General features: G+C 38.8%; 1 long non-coding RNA gene across 6 annotated transcripts in view; it reads right to left on the reverse strand.

The window, feature by feature from the left end:
* LOC147374513 (uncharacterized) overlaps positions 1–25,135 on the reverse strand; it is a 242,567-nt gene that overhangs the window by 65,495 nt on the left and 151,937 nt on the right. For all 6 annotated transcript variants that reach the window (XR_015162847.1, XR_015162846.1, XR_015162845.1 and 3 more), the window contains one exon: positions 11,530–11,633. This is a non-coding gene — a long non-coding RNA (uncharacterized LOC147374513). The remainder of the gene's footprint in view (positions 1–11,529; positions 11,634–25,135) is intronic.

Raw genomic sequence — 25,135 nt, forward strand, 5'->3', positions numbered from 1 at the left:
GGAAGGCCATATCTGGACAAAATGAACACATTCATCTTGAGATGATCAAAAAGAGAACTGAAATTAAGCCACTACCCTCCCTATTGCACAGTCTGCACCCTTCCCCCCACCCACACTCCTGCGATCTTATACCCTACCACATCTGACACTTTGATATTTCAGGAAATAGCTTATGCTGTTCTTTTCCTATGTTCCTACTATACTTTTTCAACATTTTAATCTTCTTTTACCATGATAAAATATACATAACATGAAATTTACTATTTAAACCACTTTTCAGTGTATAATTCAGTTCAATTAAGTATATTAATGATGCTACGCATTTCCAGAATGTTTTCATTGTCCTGAACAGAAACTCTGTACCCATCAAACAATATCTCCCTCTTTCTTCTCTCCCTCAGCCCCTGGTAAAGTCTATTCTTTCTGTCTCTATGAATTTGCTTATTCTGTTACCTCATATGTGGAATCATACACTGTATGTCCTTTATGTCTGGCTTATTTCCCTTACACAATGTCTTTAATGTTCATCCATGTTGTAGCATGAATCAGAATTGTTTTCCTTTTTATGACACATACCACATTTTGTTATACCACTCTTTCTTGTATAATTACTCTAATGCTGTAATTTTCCTGTTTTCACTAGCTTGCGGGTACCATGATGGCAAATGTAGTGGGCAGAATTTCTGCAATGGATCTCCACAAATGTCCTGCCTGAGTCCCTGAGATCTGTAAATATGATGAGCTATCAATCTTGAGATTGTTTTGTTATATGGGAAGACTGGATTAGCCAGGGAGGCCCATTAAAGTACAGAATTTTCTCTAGCTGGTGACTGAAGAGGAAGGCAGAGAGATACAATGCACGAGGGGTATTCAACACTCCATTCAAAGATGGAGAGGTCTTGTGAAAAGAAATGTGGATGACCTGATTGTGAAAAGTGCTGACAGAGGCCCTGGAAGAGAGACAGCAAAGAAACTTGAGACCTCAGTTTTATAATGGCAAGGAAATGAATTCTGCCCACAACATGAATGAATCTGGAAATGCATTTGTCCTCAGAATCCGTACCTGAGATCTGAGCCTGGTTAACACCTTGATTTTGGCCTGGTGAGACCCTCCCAGGCTGGACTTCTGACATACAACTGCTGCAAAATTGGGAGCTAATGACTGGGTGTTAGGTTACTAAATTTGCGGTAATTTGTTACCAAGCAATAGAAAGCTACTACAGCAGGCACTCTGCCTTTTTATGTTTAATCCCCAGTGTTTAGCCTAGTGCCTGGAACTGATTAGCTTCCCAATAAATGCTAACCATTTAAACTGAAGGAAGTGGCAAGAGGAAAGGACGATAGAAGGAGGAGATAAAGGAGGAAAAATGAAAAAAGAATGAAAAATAGAGGGGGATGAAGAAAAAAAAATGATCCAAATCACAAGTAGGGGAGAACATCGAAAGCTGATCTTCACTGGAGTGCATGATGGAAATGTGTCTAAAACATATTCGGATTATCCTTTACCTCCTCTAGAAATTCAGATGTCAATATTCTTTTTATTTTTACTAGATGTTTTGATTATTTAATTGTGTAAACTAGCCATTTGTTTAGTGTCCTTTGGCATGACTTGGCTTGAATGAACCGAAATCATAAACATGATACTATTTGAATTAAAAACAGTTTAGATTTAAGGCTTGAACGTTCATTTTATGATCTCTCATACACCTGGATGGTGAAGAATGACCTGCTGGCAAAAGTCCCCGAGGGCAATAAGTCAAAGGGAATTGGGACATTAATGTGTCCAGATTTTGAAGGAACTTGAAATAAATAATTGTAAATTATTTTTGTGAAATTATATGCCTTATTCTATTCTAAGAAACAAAGAATGAGTTGATCCCTTGCATGACCACTTGTCTGAATTTTAAATAATGTAAACAGATGCCGAAGCTTTTGATATTTAAAATGTCACTTTTAGAGTTCCTCACATAAAAAGGAGGGTAATTTCCTTAACAGAAAATATCTTCCCATCCACATGCTACAGCCCTTGTAATTCTACCATTACACATTACTTTCTTTGGATTAAACACTGATGTTAAATCTTATGAAACACAGTCGTATTACCAGAAGGAGTAAAATGTAAATTCACTGATCTTTAAGTATTAATAAATGTATCAGATTATCTTTCTCTCCTTTGCACATAAGCAATGAAAATCTGTTTGTATAGGGCAATAATGAAGAGAAACTAGCCTCAAAAGCAAGTTTACTTTTATGGAATTATCTGTAGAGCAGGCCCTGGTTGAAAAATGGTGATTGAGTAGGAACTTAGATTTCACAACCTGATCTACTACACGGTTAAAGGTATCCTGAAATGACAAGAAAGGTTAACATAGAGCTTAGAGGCTTCTTTTATCTGATGAGACACATAAAGAGATCATGCCCATCAAGATGTTTATTAAAATGCTTTTTTGCCATCAATGCTATTCCTTTATTTCCTTATTAAAAATGATAAATAATATCTCTCCCCTCTACTTTATTGAGGTATAACTGACAAAGAAGATGTCTATTTTTCACTATGACAGTGTGACAATCTCATCTGGCTGAAGAAAAACAGGAATGTCTTTGGGCGTGTAACTCAAGAACAGAAGAGTACAGACTTCAAACAGAGATGGAAGGCTCTCATGTTCAGTGTTCACAAAAACCTTGGCTTCTCTGTCCTGCTCTCTTTCTTCCTGTCTCTGTCTTTCTCTCTTCTTTTTTTATCCACTCCCCACCCTCTCCAATCTTCTCTCTTTCTTTTTCTCTCTCTCTTTCCCTCCTGTGTACCATGTGTCAAATCTACCTTTCCCTGTGTTGGCTTTATTCTCTGGGAATTTCTTTTCCTTGCTAAAACAGATGGTATCCTACAGTGCTCCGAGGATATATTCTGCTTTATGGCCTATAATTTCAGATAGAAAAGATGCAGCACAAATACTGGGAATGACTCTGACTAGTCAAAGTTTTGTTGACCTTCCCATCCCTGTACACAGAGATGAGATTGGTCCTCTGTTCTACATATCACAGAGAAGTTCTTTACCAGAAAAAGAAGAGAGAGAAAAATGTTATAGGCAGATGAATCTCAGCTTACACAATCTAACTTCCAAGGTCTAACTGGATTGGTGGGATGAATCAATACATGGCTTCACTTCTTTATGGCTGAGAGCAAAGTTTCTATTTCACATTGATGTTACATAGTTTCAACACTTCTACAGCAGAGGAGAGAGAGGACAAGGACCTGGAGAGCAATACTGAGATTTTTATTATTATCTTTTACTGATGGCATCACTGACTCCATGGAAGTGAGTTTGAGTGAACTCTGGGAGTTGGTGATGGACAGGGAGGCCTGGCGTGCTGCGATTCACGGGGTCGCAAAGAGTCGGACACGACTGAGCGACTGAACTGAACTGAACTTTACTGTTATTCTCTTTTAAGAATACAACAGCTGGATCACTGCTCTACAAATAATAAACATTTTCAAAAGTATTGAAACTGTGCTGTTTTGATGAAGTTAGATTCCTGAGTTCCAACTTGACTGCTGTAATCTGAGTTAAAATGTAGTTCCACCTTGCCAACAATTAAGTGCTGGAATATTTAAAACAAAATGAAGAGTTTTAGGTTTAGGTTTCACTCTACCTTTCTTTCCCATTGAGGTAAAATTGGTATATACTCTTATATAAGTTTCAGGAGTTCAGTTCAGTTCAGTTGCTCAGTCATGTCCAACTCTTTGTGACCCCATGAACTGCAGCACACCAGGCCTCCCTGTCCATCACCAACTCCCGGAGTCCACCCAAACCCACGTCCATTGAGTTGGTGATGTCATCCAACCATCTCATCCTCTGTCGTCCCTTCTCCACCTGCCTTCAATCTTTTCCAGCATCAGGGTCTTTTCCAATGAGTCAGCTCTTCGCATCAGGTGGCCAAAGTATTGGAGTTTCAGCTTCAACATCAGTCCTTCCAATGAACACCCAGGACTGATATCGTTTAGGATGGACTGGTTGGATCTTCTTGCAGTTCAAGGAACTCTCAAGAGTCTTCTCTAACACCACAGTTCAAAAGCATCAATCTTTTGGCACTTAGCTTTCTTTATAGTCTAACTCTCATATCCAAACACGACTACTGGAAAAACCATAGCCTTGACTAGATGGACCTTTGTTGGCAAAGTAATGTCTTTGCTTTTTAATATGCTGTCTAGGTTGGTCATAACTTTCCTTCTAAGGAGTAAGCGTCTTTTAATTTCATGGCTGCAATCACCATCTGCAGTGATTTTGGGTTATAATTTAATATCTGTGATTACTTTTGGTGATTACCACTAGAAGTCTAGTTAATGTCAATCAACAGCACAGGAACCGAGAACTTACAAATAAACGAGCTGGATTTAGAGAAGGCAGAAAAACCAGAGATCAAACTGCCAAATCATCAGTTCAGTTCAGTCGTTCAGTTGTGTCCGACTCTTTGTGACTCCATGAATCACAGCACGCCAGGCCTCCCTGTCCATCACCGACTCCCAGAGTTTACCCAAACTCATGTCCATCAAGTCAGTGATGCCATCCAGCCATCCCATCCTCTGTTGTCCCTTCTCCTCCTGCCCCCAATCCCTCTCAGCATCAGTCTTTTCCAATGAGTCAACTTTTTGCATGAGGTGGCCAAAGTACTGGAGTTTCAGCTTTAGCATCATTCCTTCCAATGAACACCCAGGACTGATCTCCTTTAGAATGGACTGGTTGGATCTCCTTGCAGTCCAAGGGACTTTCAAGAGTCTTCTCCAACACCGAATCATAGATCATAGAAAAAGCAAGAGATTCCAGAAAACATCTACTTTTGCTTTATTGACTATGCCAAAGCCTTTGACTGTGTGAATCACAGCAAACTGTGGAAAAATTTTAAAGAGATTGGAATACCAGACCACTTCACCTGCCCCCTCAGAAACCTGTATCCAGGTCAAGATGCAATAGTTAGAACTGGACATGGAACGATAGACTGGTTCAAAACCGGGAAAGGAGTATGTCAAGGCTATATATTGTCACCCTGCTTATTTAACTTATATGCAGAGTACATATTGGGCTGGATGAATCACAAGCCAGAATCAAGATTGCCAAGAGAAATATCAGTAACCTCAAATATGCAGATGACACCACCCTAATGGCAGAAAGTCAAGAGGAACTAAAGAGCCGCTTTTCAAGGGTGAATTAGCAAAGTGAAAAAGCTGCCTTAAAACTGAACATTCAAAAAACTAAGATCATGGCATCCAGTCCCATCACTTCATGGCAAATAGATGGGGAAATAATGGAAACAGTGACAGACTTTATTTTCTTGGGCTCCAAAATCACTGTGGAAGATGACTGCAGACATGAAATCAAAAGACGCTTGCTCCTTGGAAGAAGAACTATGACAAACCAAGACGGCATATTAAAAAGTAGAGACATCACTTTGCCAACACAGGTCCATATAGTCAAAGCTATGGTTTTTCAAGTAGTCATGTATGGATGTGAGAGTTGGACCATAAAGAAGGCTGAACGCTCAAGAATTGATGCTTTCAAACTGTGGTGTTGGAGAAGATGCTTGAGAGTCCCTTGGGCAGCAAGGAAATTAAACCAGTCAATCCTAAAGGAAATCAGTCCTGAATATTCATTGGAAGGACTGATGCTGAAGCTAAAGCTCCAGTACTCTGGCCACTTGATACGAAGAAGAGATTCACTGGAAAAGAGCTTGATGCTGGAAAAGACTGAGGGTAGTAGGAAAAGGGAGCAAAAGAGGATGAGATTGTTGGATGGCATCACCGACTCTACGGACACAAGTTTGAGCAAACTCTGGGTGATAGAGAAAGACAGGGAAGACTGATGTGCTGTAATCCATGGGGTCACCAAGAGTTGGATATGACTTAGTGACTGAACTACAACAACCATACAGTTGATGTCCACTTATTCCCCCCACCCCACAAAACTATTCCCTTCTGGTAACCATGCATCTGTTCTCTGTATTTATGAGTTTGTTTTCTTTGCTCATTTAAGATTTCACAGGTGGGTTATTTCATAGGAATTTTCTTCTCTGTCTGATTTATCTCAATTAATGTAATATCTTCAAGGTATATTTATGTTGCAAAAGCAAGGTATCATTTTTTAAGCTTGAGTAATATTCCATATTGTGTGTGTGTGTGTGTGTGTGTGTGTGCGCGCACGCACGCGCATGCGCGTATCACATCATCTTTATCCCTTCAACTTTCCACAGACACTTAGGCTGCTTTCATATCTTGGCTATTATGAATAATGCTGTGATGGGGTACATATATTTCTTTTCAAATTAGTGTTTTCATATTATCTGGATAAGTACACAGAAGTGAAATAGCTGGATCACACGGTGGTTCTACTTTTAATTTTTTTAGGAAATCTCCATACTTTTATCCATCGTGGCTATACCAGTTTACATTCCCACCAACAAGGCACAAAAGTTTCCTTTTCTCGGTCTCCTTGTCAACAACTGTTCTTTCCTGTCTTCTTGAAGATAACCATTCTGACAGGTCTAAGGCAATATCTTGTGGTTGGATTTGCATTTTCCTTATGGTAAGTGCTGTTGACCATTTTCACACACGTGTTGGCCATTTGTTTGTCTTCTTTGGAAAAAATGCCTATTAAGCTCCTCTTTTAAAAAATTTGTTTTTTGTTGTTAAGTTGTATTAGTTCTCAATATATTTTGGGTATTAACCCTTTATTGAATACATAATTCAAAATATCTTCCCCCATTCACTAGGTTGCTTTTTAATTTTAATGATGGTTTCCTTTGCTGCATAAACGTTTTTTGTTTGGTGTAATTCTGTTTATTGTTGCTTTTGTTTCTCCTGCTTTTGGAGGTAGATACAGAAAAACACTGCCAAGACTGATTTCAAGTAGCTCACCACATACGTTTTCTACCAGGAATTTTATGGTTTGGGGTCTTACATTGAAGCCTTTAATCCATTTTGAGTTAATTTTTTCTAGATGTGAGAGAGTGGTCTAGTTTTATTCTTTTATATATGGATGCCCATTTTCCCCAAAAACAGTTACTGGAAAGACTGTTTCCCCCATAATATAATCTTGCCTCCTTTGTGTTACACTGATCATATAAACATAGATTTATTTCTGGGCTCTCTATTCTGTTCCATTCATCTTTGTGCCCTTTTTTTTTTTTTTGGTGCCCTTACTAAACTGTTTTGATTATCATAACTTTCTAATATGGTCTGAAGTCAGGGAGTATGATACTTTCAGCTTTGTTTTTCTTTCTCATTGCTTTGGCTTCTCAGGATCTTTTGTGTCTCTGTACAAATTTAAGAATTTTGTTCCAGCTCTGTGAAAAATGACATTTAATAAAGACTTCACTGAATCTGTAGACTACTATCAGCAGTATGGACATTTTAACAGTATTAATTTTTCTAATCCATGAGTTGACTATATCTTTCCATTTATTTGTATCTTCTTCAATTTCTTTTAATGATATATTACCATTTTCGGTGTATAAGTCTTTCATCTCCTTAAATTTATTCCTAGGTATTTTATCTTTTTTGATGCAGGTGTAAATGGAATTCTTCTCTTAATTTCTCTTTCTGGTAATTAATTATTAGTGTATCAAAATGCTACAGATTTCAGTGTACTGGTTTTATATCTTGTAACTTCACTGAATTAATTTATTATTTCTAACTTTTTTTAAAGTGGAATCTTCAGGGTTTTCTGTATATAGTACAAGTCATACATAAAGTGATGATTTTCCTTTTTCCTTTTTTATTTAGATACCTCTTGTTTTATTTTTCTTGCCTAACTGTCATGGCAAGGACTCCCAATATTATGTTAAATAAAAACAGTGAGAGTGGGCATTCTTCTCTTGTCCTAATCTTAGAGAAAAAGCTTTGAACTTTTCACCACTGAATACAGTATGAGTTGTGGGTTTGTCATAAATGATCTTTATTATGTTGAGGATGCTCCCTCTATATCTACTTTGTGGAGAGATTCTTAACATAAATGGATGTTGAAATGCTTTTTGTGAAATGCTTTTTGTCAATCTACTGAGATCATGTGATTTTTATCATTCATTTTGTTAATGTGGTGTATTGATTCATTTGTTGATGTTATATCATCCTTACATCCTTGGGAAAAATCCCATTTGATCACTGTGTGTGATCCTTGTAATGTATTGTTGAATTTGGCTTACTACTATTTTCTGGAAAATTTTTGCATCTATATTCAGCAAGGCTACTAATCTTGATGATTCTGTGTGTGTGGTGTCCTTGTCTGGTTTTGCTATCAGGATAATGCTGCTGCTACTGCTAAGTCACTTCAGTTGTGTCCAACTCTGTGCGACCCCATAGACGGCAGCTTACCAGGCTCCCCTGTCCCTGGAATTCTCCAGGCAAGAACACTGGAGTGGGTTGCCATTTCCTTCTCCAATGCATGAAAATGAAAGTGAAGTCGCTCAGTCGTATCCGACTCTTAGCGACCCCATGGTCTGTAGCCTACTAAGATCCTCTGTCCATGGGATTTGCCAGGCAAGAGTACTGGAGTGGGGTGCCATTGCCTTCTCCACAGGATAATGCTAGCTTTATAAAATGAGTTAGGAAGGATTCCTTCCTCTTCAGTTTTTTCAAAGAGTTTGGGAAGGATAGATATTAAATTTTCTTTGAATGTTTGATAGAATTAAACAGTGAAGCTGTCTGGTCTGAGACTGTTTTTTGGGAGGTTTTTATTACTGATTGAATTTATTTATATTCAGATTTTCCTTTTTTTTTTAATACATGTAATTTTTTTTAAATTTTATTTTTAAAATTTACATAATTGTATTAGTTTTGCCAAATATCAAAATGAATCCATCACAGGTATACATGTGCTCCCCATCCTGAACCCTCCTCCCTCCTCCCTCCCCATACCATCCCTCTGGGTCGTCCCAGTGCAACAGCCCCAAGCATCCAGTATCGTGCATTGAACCTGGACTGGCATCTCGTTTCATACATGATATTTTACATGTTTCAATGCCATTGTCCCAAATCTTCCCACCCTCTCCCTCTCCCACAGAGTCCATAAGACTGTTCCATACATCAGCGTCACTTTTGCTGTCTCGTACACAGGGTTATTGTTATCATCTTTCTAAATTCCATATATATGCGTTAGTATACTGTATTGGTGTTTTTCCTTCTGGCTTGCTTCACTCTGTATAATAGGCTCCAGTTTCATCCACCTCATTAGAACTGATTCAAATGTATTCTTTTTAATGGCTGAGTAATACTCCATTGTGTATATGTACCACAGCTTTCTTATCCATTCATCTGCTGATGGACATCTAGGTTGCTTCCATGTCCTGGCTATTATAAACAGTGCTGCGATGAACACTGGGGTACACGTGTCTCTTTCCCTTCTGGTTTCCTCAGTGTGTATGCCCAGCAGTGGGATTGCTGGATCATAAGGCAGTTCTATTTCCAGTTTTTTAAGGAATCTCCACACTGTTCTCCATAGTGGCTGTACTAGTTTGCATTCCCACCAACAGTGTAAGAGGGTTCCCTTTCCTCCACACCCTCTCCAACATTTATTATTTGTAGACTTTTGGATTGCAGCCATTCTGACTGGTGTGAAATGGTACCTCATAGTGGTCTTGATTTGCATTTCTCTGATAATAAGTGATGTTGAGCATCTTTTCATGTGTTAGCCATCTGTATGTCTTCTTTGGAGAAATGTCTATTTAGTTCTTTGGCCCATTTTTTGATTGGGTCATTTATTTTTCTGGAGTTGAGCTGGAGGAGTTGCTTGTATATTTTTGAGATTAGTTGTTTGTCAGTTGCTTCATTTGCTATTATTTTCTCCCATTCTGAAGGCTGTCTTTTCACCTTGCTGATAGTTTCCTTTGATGTGCAGAAGCTTTTAAGGTTAATTAGGTCCCATTTGTTTATTTTTGCTTTTATTTCCGATATTCTGGGAGGTGGGTCATAGAGGATTCTGCTGTGATGTATGTCAGAGAGTGTTTTGCCTATGTTCTCCTCTAGGAGTTTTATAGTTTCTGGTCTTATGTTTAGATCTTTAATCCATTTTGAGTTTATTTTTGTGTATGGTGTTAGAAAGTGTTCTAGTTTCATTCTTTTACAAGTGGTTGACCAGTTTTCCCAGCACCACTTGTTAAAGAGATTGTCTTTAATCCATTGTATATTCTTGCCTCCTTTGTCAAAGATAAGGTGTCCATATGTGCGTGGATTTATCTCTGGGCTTTCTATTTTGTTCCATTGATCTATATTTCTGTCTTTGTGCCAGTACCATACTGTCTTGATAACTGTGGCTTTGTAGTAGAGCCTGAAGTCAGGTAGGTTGATTCCTCCAGTTCCATTCTTCTTTCTCAAGATCGATTTTCCATCTCTTCATGGTTCAGTCTTGGAAAAGTATATGTTTCTACAAATTTATTCTTTATTCATTTCTTCTATGTTGCCCAAGTTGTGGGCATATAACTGTTTGTAGTAGAGTCCTGTGATCTTTTGCATTTCATTGTATCAGTTACAACTTCTCTCTCATTTCTGACTTTTTTGAACCTTTTTTTTCCCTTGGTCAGTCTATCTAAATGTTGCCAATTTTTAAAATCTTTTCAAAGAACTAAGAAGAGCTAGTTGCCTAAATCTAAAGAAACAGATTTTCTCTATTATCTTTTTAGTCTCTATTTTATTTATTTCCACTCTGATGTTTATTATTTTTTCTTTTTTCTATTAACTTTGGGCTTTGATTATTTTTTCTAGATATCTGGGCTTCCCTGGTGGCTCAGAGGGTAAAGCGTCTGCTTTGGGCTTTGATTATTTTTTTCTAGATATTTAATGAAAAGAAAGATTGTTTATTTAAGGTTTTTATTAATGAGGTGAACCTGTATTACTAGTAACTTCTGTTGTAAAACTTTTGCTGCATTCCATAGGTTTTGGTACATTGTACTTCTGTTTTCATTTGTATCTAGGTATTTTTTTATTTCTCCTTTTATTTCTTCAGTGACCCACTGCATGTTGTTTATCTCCACATTTTTTTTCTAGTTTTCTTCTTGTAACTGATTTCTAGTTTCACACCACTGTGGTTGGAAAGATGCTTCCCTATCATTATAATGATCTTGAATTTCCTGGGACATTTTTGGGGCCTAACGTGTGATCTATCCTAGAGAATGTTCTATGTGCATTTGAGAAGAATGTTTACTCTGCTGCTTTTGGATAGACTGCTTTGTATTTATCTATAAAGTCCATCTGGTGTAATGTGCCATTTTATTGTGATTTTATGTAATGTGATTTTAAATCAATGTTTCCTTACTGATATTGTCTGATCATTGATGCTAAATTCTCCTACTACTATTGTATTGCTGTCAAGTTCTCCCTTTAGGTCCATTAATTTTGTTTTATATATTTTGATGTTCCTATGTTGGATGCATACATATTTTATAAACATCTCATATATTTTATATCTTTCCACAGTACTGACTTTTTATAATTATGTAATGGCCTTTTTTGTCTTTTATTACGATCTTTGTTTTAAAGTATTTTACCTGAGTTACACCAGGCTTTTTGTTTCTGTTTGCATGGACTGTCTTTCTCCATCCTTCACTTTCAGTCTGCGTGTCCTTACTTCTTCTGTCCTTACTTCTTACTTCTGAAATAAAGATGAATATTTGTAATGATGAAAGGTACAGTTCACAAAGAAGATAGACATCATAAACCATCAGACACCTAACAACAAAGAAACAAGGACTCATAAAGCAAAAATCAGAAGAAATATAAGCGAAAAGGAAAAAAATATACAATCATAGTGAGACATAATAACATTTTTCTGAGAATACTTTATCAAGTGCACAAAAAATAAGAATAGAAGCATCTTGAATGATGTCACTGATATTTTCAATATAACATTTCTATTTCTGTTTATATTAATATCATATCCTACACAAATATATTTAAAATTCTGTCATATGTTGTTATTAGGTGTCCATAGCACATTTAGGGAAACTGGCAAAAAGATAACCATTATTAAATTTCAAAAGGTAGAATTATTTTTTTTTGTAATTCAGTTATACATATACACGTACATTGTTTTTGAAATTCTCCATTATAGGTTTTTACAAGATATTGACTATAGTTCCCTGTGCTATGCAGTAAACTTTTGTTGCTTGTTGCCTATTATTTTAAAATAAAAATCTAGCATTCTAGTCATAGTGAGTCAAACAAGTTGAATCAAAATGTCATAAATTTTTTAGTTAGGCAAAAATTTAAAAGCTTCCTAAAATACATATAATATACATATTATTTATATATATTGTATACAAGAGCTTTTCTACTACACTTGATAAAGGCTTGAGAAAGAACATCAAAAAAAAGAAGAGATGGAAAAATTGGAAAACATAACTAAATGAAATGGGAGTACTGAATATGAAATAGAAAAAGTAAACCAAAGCAAATAAAAGTAAAAGATCCTCATATAGTCCAGTGGACTTTAAACAAGACTGCTCATTAGAAACATACCTGGAGCTCTGGCCAAAAAAACAAAACAAAACAAAACTTGAGCATTTGTATTTTTCAAAAAATTCCAAGATAATTCTGATATGCATATGAATTTTAAAAAGTGATTACAGGTTTTTTTCCTAATAAATGGTAGTTTTGGTGATAATAGAAATCTGTTATTTTTCTGTTGACCAATCATGATACAATGGTATTAAGCGAGTGATATTTATATAATCACAATAGTGAAAGATGTTTATCAGTTTTCACAATTAATAGCCAGACAAAAGAAAAAAAGATAATTACAACTGCACACCAAAATGGGAACATGATTAACCTAACAGTACAAAAATAACCAAAAATAATTACAAACAATTTGGGGGTCAAGCAGAGTGATGTTGTAAGTGGAAGTGCATACACATGCACATGTTTTCATCTGCTCAGCCAGTCTGTTTTTTGCTGGGTGCTTTAATTCATCTGTATCTTTCTTAATTTGGGGGGGTTTATTTCCTATAGGTAGGTGTTTTCCTTTTCTTGTTTCCTGCCTAGAGAAGTTCCTTTAGCATTTGTTGTAAAGCTGGTTTGGTGGTGTTGAATTCTCTTAACTTGTGCTTGTCTGGAAAGCTCTTGATTTCGCCATCAAATCTGAAGGAGAGTCTTGCTGGGTGGAGTATTCTCGGTTGTTCTGCTGTGATTTCTACCATTCTGTCTTCCAGGTTAAGTATCCACTCTTCTCCCTCAGTTATTCTGCTATTGATTCCTTCTAGTGTCTCATTCATCTCTGTTTTTTTGTTCTTTAGTTCTCAGTTCAATTCAGTTCAGTCACTCAGTAAAGTCCAACTCTCTGCAACACCATAGACTGCAGCATGCCAGGCTTCCCTGTCCATCACCAACTCCCAGAGCTTGCTCAAACTCACGTCCATCAAGTCGTTGAAGCTATCTAACCATCTCTTCCTCTGTCATCCCCTTTTCCTCCTGCCTTCAAATGTTCCCAGCATCAGGGTCTGTTCTAATAAGTCAGTTCTTTGCATCAGGTGGCCAAAGTACTGGAGCTTCAGCTTCAGCATCAGTTCTTTCAATGAATATTCAGGACTGATTTCCTTTAGGATTGACTGGTTTGATTTCCTTGCAGTCCAAGGGACTCTCAAGAGTCTTCTCCAACACCACACTTCAAAAGCATCACAATTCTTCAGCACTCAGCTTTCTTTATGGTTCAACTCTCACATCCATACATGACTACTGGAAAAAGCCATAGCTTTGACTAGATAGACCTTTTTGGCAAAGTAATGTCTCTGCTTTTTAATATGCTATCTAGGTTTGTCATAGCTTTTCTTCCAAGGAGCAAGTGTCTTTTAATTTCATGGCTGCAGTCAACATCTGCAGTGATTTCAGAGCCCAAGAAAATAGTCTGTCAGTTTCCATTGTTTCCCCGCATATAAGTTAAATAAACAGGGTGACAATATACAGCCTTGACATACTCCTTTTCCAATTTGGAACCGGTCCATTGTTCCATGTCCAACTATAAACGTTGCTTCTTGACCTGCATACAGATTTCTCATGAGGCAAGTAAGCTGGTCTGGTATTCCCATTTCTTGAAGAATTTTCCACAGTTTTTTTGTGATCCACACAGTCAAAGGCTTTGGTATAGTCAATAAAGCATAAGTAGATGTTTTTCTCAAACTCTCTTGCTTTTTCGATGATCCGGTGGATGTTGGCATTTTCATCTCTGGTTCCTCTGCCTTTTCTAAATCCACCTTGGACATCTGGAAGTTATAGGTTCACATAATGTCGAAGCTTAACTTGGAGAATTTTCAGCATTACTTTGCAAGCATGTGAGGTGAGTGCAATTGTGTGATAGTTTGAACATTCTTTGGCATTGCCTTTCTTTGGGACTGGAATGAAAACTGACCCTTTCCAGTCCTGTGGCCATTGCTGAGTTTTCCACATTTGCTGGCACACTGAGTGTTGCACTTTAACAGCATCATCTTTTAGGATTTGCAGTAGCTCAGCTGGAATTTCATCACCTCCACTAGCTCTGTTCATACCGATACTTCCTAAGGCCAACTTGACTTCACATTCTAAAATGTCTGGCTCTAGGTGAGTGATCATACCATCATAGTTATCTAGGTCATTAAGACCTTTTTTGTATAGTTCTTCTGTGTTCTTGCCATCTCTTTTTAATATCTTCTGCTTTTGTTAGGTCCATATCGTTCCTGTCCTTTATTGTGCCCATCTTTGTATGAAATATTGGTGTCTCTTTGGTAAAGATTTCTTGCATCTTCTCAAGCTTTGCCTCCATTCTTTTTCTGAGATTCTGGATCATCTTCACTATCATTATTCTGAATTCTTTTTCTGGAAGGTTGCCTATCTCCACTTCATTTACTTATTTTTTGGGGTTTTATCTTGTCCTCTCATCTGGGACATAACTTCTGCTTTTTCATGATGATTAACTTTGTGTAGCATGGTTTTTGTTTTAATTGCTGTGGGATTGTGGTTCTTCTTCTGTCTGCCCTCTGATGGAGGAGCATAAGCTTTGTGTAAGCATCCTGGTGGGAAGGACTGGTGGTGGGAAAAGCTGGGTCTTGCTCTGGTGGGCAGGGTCTTGCTCAGTAAAGTTTAATCCAATTATCTAATATGGCTGGGGTTGTGCTCCCTTCTTGGCAATTTTTTGGCCTGAGGCAGACCAGCCCTAGAGTCTGGTTTGGGTTATGTGTGGTTGTTTATGACTGGGTTAATGGCAACCTCCAAGAGGTATACACTATGGGGGACCTTCCCAGACTGGTGTCCCCGACCGTGTGGCAAGTTCCTGCCAACTTATATCTCCACAAAAGACCCTCCAACACTAGTAGGTAATAGGTAGTTTTGGTTCAGTCTCCTATGGGGTCACTGCTCCTTTCCTCTGAATCTTGGTGCACATAAGGTTTTATTTGTGCCCTCCATGACTGGAGTCTTTCTTTCTCCTACTCCTGCGGATGTCTTGTAATCAAATCCTGCTGGGCTTCTCAGATTCCCTGGGGATTCCCATTCCCTTTGTTAGATCCCCAGGCTGGGAAGCCTGATGTGGGGTTCAGAACCTTTACAATACTGGGAGAACTTCTTTGGTATTGTTCTCTAGATTGTGGGTCACCCACCCTGCAGTTCGGATAGGACTGAGCGACTAAACAACACCACCCTGCAGCTATGGGATTTGATTTTATCATGACTGTGTCCCTCCTTCTGTCCCACTGTGGCTTCTTCTTCGTCTTTGGACATGAGGTATCTTTTGTTCTGGTAGGTTCCAGCATCCTCCTGTTGATGGTTATTCACCAGCTAGCTGTGATTTGGGTGCTCTCACAGGAGATGAGCACACATCCTTCTACTCTGTCATCTTGATCTGGAAGTCTTTGTGTGTCCTTACTTCTGAAGTAAGTCTCTTATAGGTAAAACATAGATGAGTCTTTTTTTTTTTTTAATCCATTCAGCCATGCTTTGTCTCTTCATTGGAGAATTCAGTGCGATTTTACTTAAAGTAATTATTGATAGGTATGTACTTACTGTCATTTTGTTAACTGTTTTCTCTTTTTGTAGTTCCTCTCTGTTCCTTCTCTTTCTCCCTTCCTGAGTGGTTTGATAGCTTTCTTTAGTATTATGTTGAGGTTACTTTCTCATTTTGTTTTGTTATTTACTACAAATTTCTGTTTTGTTGTTATTGTGAGGTTCACATACAACATCCTATGTATACAATGTTCTAAGTTGGTAACGACTTAAACTTGAACACATTACAGAACTTTACATGTTTATTTCCTCCACACTGAATAAGCTTGATGTTACCTTTTACATATTTATATTTTATGTATTTCTTACCTAAGTAATGTAGTTTTAGTTAATTTCAATACTTTTTTCTTTTAACTTTCATACTGACTTTATAAGTGATTTATTCATTAACTTTATATTTACCTTTTCTAGTAAGATTTTTACTTCGGTATATGTTCTTGTTACTAATTAGTGCCATTTCTCTTCTTATCCACAACAACTGTTACCTATTATTGATAGAAATGCTTCTCTAAAGAAGAACTGCCATTCTTTATTTATAGAAATGATTATTTATTATTGATAAAAACTTATGGGTATTTATTTTATCTATGGGTTATGATCTAACATTTTAGCTATTCATTTTGTTGCTGAAACTGTTCCAGCTTTGGCCACTGAATGCTCTTTCAGGTTGTCCTGTTCTTACCTCTTATGACTAGGAGTAAAAGAAACGGAGAAGCAATATGTGTTCTGAATACTAGAATCCATCTGATTAAAAAACTTTACATGAATGTGATTCTCACAACAGGTTAGGTAAGCCTTAGTATCCCCAGTACACATGGATTATAGATATAACATTCAGATAGGCTAAGTAGCTTGCCCAAACATACAGAGAAAATTTGAGATTATAAATAGGATTATACTTGGATTTGTCTGACTTCACAGCCTTTTTCTGATATACCACACTGCCTTGCTTTAAAGACTCAGGCTTTGGCTTGGGGCCATGTTCTAGTAACTGATTGCCAGGTACAAGCACTCTCTTTGTGTGTGTGTTAGTTGCTCAGTCATGTCTGACTCTTTGTGACCCCATGAACTGTAGCCTGCCAGGCTTCTCTGTCCAGGGAATTCTCCAGGCAAGAATACTGGAGTGGATTGCCATTCTCTTCTCCAGAGGATCTTCCCAAACCAGGGATTGAATCCTGGTCTCCTGCATCACAGGAAGATTCTTTACCATTTCAGCTATAGGGAAGTCCTCTCTTTGTAGCAATTCCTCCAATTCTAAACTCTTGTTTCCCTTTTCCGGAGTCTCTTTCACTGGTTCCAAATCGGGAAAGAAGTACGTCAAGGCTGTATATTGTCATCCTGCTTATTTAACTTACATGCAGAGTATATCATACGAAGTGCTGGGCTGGATGAAGAACAAACTAGAATCAAGATTGCTGGGAGAAATATCAATAATCTCAGATATGCAGATGACACCACCCTTACAGCAGAAAGCAAAGAAGAACTAAAGAGCCTTTTGATGAAAGTGAAAGAGGAGAGTGAAAAAGCTGGCTTAAAACTCAACGTTCAGAAAACTAAGATCATGCCATCCGGTCCCATCACTTCATGGCAAATAGATGGGGAAACAATGGACACAGTGAGAGACTTTATTTTGGGGGGGTCCAAAATCACTGCAGATGGTGACTGTAGCCATGAAATTAAAAGACGCTTGCTCCTTGGAAGAAAAGCTATGACCAACCTAGACAGCATATTAAAAAGCAGAGACATTACTTTGCCAACAAAGGTCATCTAGTCAAAGCTATGGTTTTTGCAGTAGTCATGTATGGATGTGAGAGTTGGACTATAAAGAAACCTGAGCACAGAAGAATTATTGCCTTTGAACTGTGGTGTTAGAGAAAACTCTTGACAGTCTCTTGGACTGCAAGAAGATCCAACCAGTCAATCCTAAAGGAAATCAGTCCTGAATATTCATTGGAAGGACTGATGCTGAAGCTGAAATTCCAATACTCTGGCCACCTGATGCGAAGAACTGACTCACTGGAAAATACTTCGATGCTGGGAAAGACTGAAGGCAGGGGGAGAAGGGGATGACAGAGGATGAGATGGTTGGATGGCATCACTGACTCGATGGACATGAGTTTGAGTAAGCTCTGATTAGTGATAGACAGGGAAGCCTCATGTGCTGCAGTCCATGGGCTCGCAAAGAGTTGGACACAACTGGGCAACTGAACTGTCTCCCTTTTCCTAAGTGTCTTTTCCCTCCTCTCTGTTTCTGATCTTAGAGAAATGCAGTTTGGAAGCTGAAGATTTTCCAGGGCACATAAGAATTACAGAGAAACACCTTTCATTCACATCACTACACCAGCATCCCTGTAAGATTAGGGCCCATAAAAGAATCTTAACACTACGCTTCTTTGAAATAAAGAGTCATGATTTTGCTTAATGGGGGATCAAATGGACCTTTACAACCATCAGAGAGAACTGATACCCTGGAATCTTGGAATCTTTCTACCTATTTGAGTCTAGGAGGTTCCAACTGAATCACCTTTACCAAAACAACTCAAAAAGGAAGAGAAACCAGAGAGAGATGGAAAGTGGGAGGGGAAGAGAGAAGGCTTTCCTGGCAGATAAACATTTGAAGACTTTACTAAATTTTAAGTCATATGTTAAAGCTGTCAAAAGAGAATATTGGTTCTTCTCCTCACCTACCCCCTCAAAAAAACCCCACCAGAATATTTTCTAAAAGCCAATGTTATGATAGAGAATAGAAACTCTATTAACAATGACTGCCTATTTTATCTCAAGGTTTTAGAACTTGGGTGGTGGTTTTTCCTAGTAGCAAAGAATAAACACAGTCAAAGAAAAAGCTCAAGGCTGGCATGATACTCAGCCAGAAACTGAAAGCTGGGAGATAAGCCTAGTGAACTGTGCACAAGTAGCTGCACCGGCCAAAGAAAGGATGGTACCATTTATCGACTGAGCATCTAGGTATTAGTGCAGGGGTTTTACATAATACTGTCATTTACATGACAAAAGTACATGACCATTATCATTATGTTCATTTTGCAGAAGAGGAAGCTGAGGTCAGACAGGCCACGTTACTTGGCTAAAAGTTGCATGGTTTATGTGCCAGCACCACCCAGTGTGACTCAAGCCACACCTAACATGGGAGGTGGATTGTTCCTGGAAGAGGTTGTGCAGTCTCAACCATACAGACAGATTTTGACAGTGGGGTAGAAGGGGAGGCAATGTCCTGAGTTTTGGGGGCTGTTGGTGTTATCAGGAAAGTCTGCCTTCAGTCTACACTAGGCTTGGGTTCAGGGTAAAGCTTGCAGCCTTTAAGGAGAGTGACAAATCCAGGAAATTATAACATGGTGGATAAAAGCTAGGGCACTTCAGTGAGCCATATTTGAGCTAGAGATACAAATGACAGTGACCTGTGCCCATGGGAAAGGTGCCTGACGCCTCTAAATTGTGACATTCTCATCTGTCAAATGGGAATAACAGTCCTATCTTTCTTAAAGGATTTTATGTAAATTAAGTGAGATATTATGTGTAAAAATAAAAGCAAGCCCCATAATACTGCATATTTCAGATGCAATGCTATTGGCAACTATCTCCTGGGTCCTGGAACTCCAGGCGGCCTGGCTCTGATGCAGGCTGACTGAGATCATTTAATCAGTCTTTCAATAAAGAAATTCACATTTTACAGAGTTGAATTTTGGGGACCCCACTTGTAATCTTACAGTGGGGGTTTAGTCAATGGTGCCTGAAACACAGCAAACCTTATAGTGTACAATGGGAATAGCGATAACAACAAAGGAAAATAAAGACGAGAAAAAGCAAATTTATCAGCAGCCCAGGACCGAGTCCATAAATATTGGCCCAAATTTAAGTAAAAGTCCTCTCGTATTTTCCCTATGCTAAAATTTTAATTCGAGAGAGCCACAAGGCCCAGGTATTAGTACTGGGATATAAAGCTGTTTAAATCCTCTTTGCTTTGAGTCAAGAATGGCAGAAGAAGTGCAGCCAGCTGACCCTACCAGGAGAGGAGTCAGTGTCGCCACTGAGGGGAGTTTGAAAACAGACCTAAGAGAGATGAGATGAAGACTGGTAAGTCCATCATTGCTAAAGGCATCTGAAAGTAGAGAGACGCTGACAGAGATAAAACTACTCCAAATATCATAGCACAACATGCTCCTGACAATATTTTTGAGGCTCCATGGCAATGGCCCAAGCAGAACTGATACTTGATTGTACATAATATGCCTAATGAACTTTATTTAAATTGTGACAGTTTAAAGTAATTTCCAGTACAAGTGGCTTAGAAGGAGAGCCTTCTTCCATACAGTTAAATTTTGGTTTTAAACTGAATGAAGATGCACTATCAATTAAGCAATTGGCTTGATAAAAAATGCAGCATTTGACTATTTGTTTTCAAGTTTTTTCTTTCTTCCTGATCCTCCACATTTACTTCTATCAATCTAGTGATTAGAAAAGCAAAGTTCTGGTAAAGGATGAAAATGCTGGTACAAAAAGCCATGGAGCAAAACCTGTGTTGTGCCAAATAACGATGCTCTGTTCATTTCAGTGTGTTTGTCAGCAAGTGCACATAGTGATTTTCATTATGAGCTTTTACTAGAAATAAATACGGGCCCACATTTAGGGGAAAGCTGTTGCTTATTTCCTCTTCGTGGGAACCTCATTTGGCTACATCTTCAAATATGTGACTTTTATATTTTGTTGATACTGTTAGAGCCAGAAACCTACGGAGTAATTAGTTGAGGTTTTGTCTACACAGCACCAGTATAAGCAAATGGAAAGTGAAAAATTCAGCCAAATAATTGGGCTTTGTGTGTGGAGGTTCCTGCATGACTTTAAATAGCCAGTTAGCTCTTTTCTGTTCAGTAAAAAGAAAATGCATTTGCACTAATTGGCTCTTTCATCACCATGTGGACCACATTATCAGTAATTGGCCTAGGAGAGTTAAGTAAGTACGTGAGAGTATTCCTTTGTGATGGAATGGGGACGAGAAGGAGGGAGAGGATGGCTGAGAAACAAGGGAAAAGATTAGCAGGTTACACAGAAAGACCAAAGTGAGGGCTGGATTGAAGACAGAAAGGCGACAAGCAAAGTCTACTCACGATCTACCACGTGTTAGCAGTACTGTCCTCCCTTCTTTATATTTGATTCTGTTTTCCTCCTGAATAAATTTTATAGAGTCGTGGTTCTTGAACTTTAGTATGATCACAGACACCTGGGAAACATGGTCAGACAGAAATTGCTGGGTCCACCCTCAGAGTGTCTGCTACCATAAATATGGGACAGGGCTCAAGAAGTTGCATTTCTAATAGGTTTTCCTGTGATTCTGGTACTGGTGTCCTTGAAACGGCACTCTGATAATCACTAAAGCATTTTTAAACATCAGCACAAAGAGGAACTGGTGGATGCAAGGCTGAGTCACTCGTCCAAGGTCACACATGTACTGAGTAGGGAGTGCAGCCAAGACTGAAACTCATATCCCTCTGATTTCAAGTTCCATGCTGCCTCCTCAGAAACAGAGCTCGACAAAGACTTCATAACTAAGGCAAATGGCCTGCAAAAACCTTTGCCTTACTTACTTCTTTATGGCGCAGACAATGCTGATCTTGTTCCTGATATATTACTTCTCTGGTGTTCAAGAGCCCATTCTTATTCCCTATCCACTAGACCTTTAAATATTGGGGTTTCCCAGGACTCTACTTAGCTTGCTTTCTTACTTTAGTAAGATACTATTTTGTATCTTAATAAGACACTGTTTTGGTATATGAATGGTTGTCATTTTTCTGGTATTTGGTGAGTGACCATTGCTGCTGAGAGCTATATTTTAGGGACCTATTGCTTCTTGATGTGCTAGCACAAAAGAACCAAGAAAAAAGTAATCAGATCTTTGGTTGGTGAATTTCAAAAGCCAAGGTTGAAGTGTGAAATTTTAAAAAAAATTCTTGAATATCTACATGACAGGTAGAGTGCTTATTTTATGGTCCTTGCTACATGAAGATGACATAAATCTGTCAGATGGTATCAGTGGGAAGACAGAGGAGTGACAAAGTGAACTTAACTTGCGATGGAGCCAGGGTTTGAAAGGATCACATGTATTGAGTAGAGGCAATACCTTAGAGGCTCTCCAGCCTCCAATCCAGCAGGTCACAGTGGGGCCTGTGCCAGGGTCAGGAAGCCAAAGAGAGTGAATGAGTGACCCAGTCCACCTGGCACCCATCAGTTGATGGGCTGAAGAAAGTTCCCTATGATCCGCCTGCTAACTAGCAGAGAGAACACCACCTACTGACAGGAGGGGAACATCTCTCATTGGCTTCCCATATTGGACATTTGGTCCCCAAACCTTGCTTAGTCCTCATTCTCCTCTCTAGGAGCCACTCCTTTCTGTGGCCCAGGAAACTTTTAAAAAGCATGATGAAAAGTGTTTTGAGCAGCCAGGGTGTGAATGCTGCTGAACAGAAAGTTATCGATATGGACTCATTAAGCAGAAATTCTTTATTTATTTATTTGGCTGTGCTGGTCTTTGTTGCTGCAAGGGCTCTTTTCTAGTTGTGGTGAGTAAGGGCTACTCTGTGTTGCAGTATACGGACTTCTCATTGCAGTGGCTTCTCATTGCAGAGTACAGGCTCTAGGGCAGGTGTGCTTCAGAAGTTGTGCTTCCTGGGCTCTAGGTCACAGTCTCAATAGTTGTGGTACAAGGGTTTAGTTGTTCTGTAGCACATGGGATCTTCCCAGACCAGGGACTGGACCTGTGTCCCCTGCATTGGCAGGTGGATGCTTTTATCACTGAGTCACCAGGGAGGAAGCCTCATTAAGCAGAAATTCTGCATTTAATGTTGCAGCTCAAAGAGTCAGAAAGGGTTCCAAAAGTTTGGATGACTGGCTAAAATATGGACCAAAAGGTGGTCTATAGTAAGCAAATTAGAAATGCCAGATCTGCCTTTGTTTAGTGTAGAGGAAGAGATTCAAATGCTTAAAAAGACTGGAATGTTAGAGTGGATTTGTCATCTAAAACCAACTTACCCTGGGAGGGTTCAGAAGGCATACCCTCTCAAGGCACAACTTTGAGAAATAAATTTGTGAGGGGAGTGCTAGCATTCTTGAAGAGCTCTGTGACTGCTCTTCTCTAAAGGTCAGAACTTACAATGGAAACTGCCATCAATGAACTGAGAAATCTAAATGCAATGGTAAGATTGGATCCTGGGATGCAGGGGCCAAGTGGTTATACTCAACTGCCAAAGGCAAGATGGGCATGGTTATCATAATGAACAGAAGAGTCAAAGTAGTAAGAGGAATAGTATGACTCCCATAGACCTATGGGGTGGGCCAGTTCATCATGGTATTCCTAGAAGCAAAACAGATAGAAAGTTTACTATATCCTTAATCTATATGAGCCAAAAATTCTAGGTCAAGTGAACAAAAGTCTCAACTGAATCAAAAAAAACAAAGTCAAGGTCACTCAGTCAATTTCTAGACTTTTGCCAGTTTACAGACCCAGAACCCTTTAAATGAAAGAGAGAGAGGCTTCCTTAAAGAAGTATGCTGCTAAAATATTATACCATTAATCTTTTCCTCAGCATTCCCCCATAGTGACCTATAACCTTTTATTAGGATAAATGTACATTGAGGAAAAAGAAGTACTCAGAATTTTTGGGAACACCTGGATACTAGCTCTGAACTGACACAAATACTAGGAGACCTGAAAGATCACTGTTGTCCAACAGTCCAAGTAGGAGCTAATGCAGGTCAGCAATCAATGGAGTTTCAGCCCAGGTCCATTTCAAAGTGGACCCAGTGGGTCCTTGCACCTATTCATCATACTACTCACTGGAACACATAACTGAAATAGACATACTCAGCAAATGGCAGAATCTCATTTGTTCCCTGAGCTTTGGGGTGAGGACTACTATAGTGGGGCCATTATGACCTGTGGAGTAAGGACTATTATAAGGAAAATAGTAGACCAAAATCAATAATCATTCATAGAGGGACTGCGGAGATTAATGTCATCATCAAGGACTTAAAGGATGTAAGGGTGGTGATTCCCACCACATTCCCATTAAAGTCCCCTATTTGGCCTGTAAAGAAGACAGAAGGATCTTAGAGAATGAGAGTGGATTCTCATAAGCTTAACCAGCTGGTGACTCCAACTGTGACTGCTGCACCAGATGTGGTTTCATTTCTTTAGCTAATTAATACATTCCAAGGTAAGTGATATATATATTATAGTTTTTGATTTGGTATACCATGTTTTTCTCCATACCTGCTAACAGAGACCACCAGAGCAGTTTCTGTCACAAAGCAAGGCCAAAAATATACTTTCACTGTCCTACCTCAGAGAGATATCAACTCTCCAGGCCTATATCATAACTTAGTTCACAAAGATATTGATTGCCTTTCCCTTTCACAAAATATCACACTGGGTACATTATATTGGTAACATTATGATGACTGGAGCAAGAAGGAGCAAGAAGAAACAACTACTCTAGATTTATTGGTAAATATTTATGTACCAAAGGGTGAGAAATAAATCCAACTAAAATTTAAAAACCTTCTACCTCAGTAAAATTTGTAGGGGTACAGTGGTGTGGGGGGAGAAGGCAATGGCACTCCACTCCAGTACTCTTGCCTGGAAAATCCCATGGATGGAGGAGCCTGGTAGGCTGCAGTCCATGGGGTTGCTAAAAGTCGGACAAGACTGAGCGACTTCACTTTCACTTTTCACTTTCATGCATTGGAGAAGGAAATGGCAACCACTGAACCGCACTCCAGTGTTCTTGACTGGAGAATCCCAGGGACAGGGGTGCCTGGTGGGCTGCTGTCTATGGGATCGCACAGAGTCAGACACGACTGAAGTGACTTAGCAGCAGCAGCAGCAGCAGCAACAGCAGTGGTGTGGGGCATGTCAAGATATTCCTTCTAACGTAAAGGATAAGTTGTTACATCTGGCTCCTCCTACAACCAAGAAAGGGGCACAATGCCTAGTGGAATTCTTTAAATTTTGGAGACAACATATTCCTCATTTGGGTGTGTTGCTCTGGCCTACTTAAAGTATATGGAGGCTAAACAACATGTTTCTGAATAACCAACAGATCCAGAAGAAATAAA

The sequence above is a fragment of the Bos grunniens genome, chromosome 4, assembly GCF_055505025.1.
Source record: "Bos grunniens cultivar Pamir isolate PY7600 chromosome 4, Bosgru_T2T1.0, whole genome shotgun sequence".
NCBI classification, from domain to species: domain Eukaryota; kingdom Metazoa; phylum Chordata; class Mammalia; order Artiodactyla; family Bovidae; genus Bos; species Bos grunniens.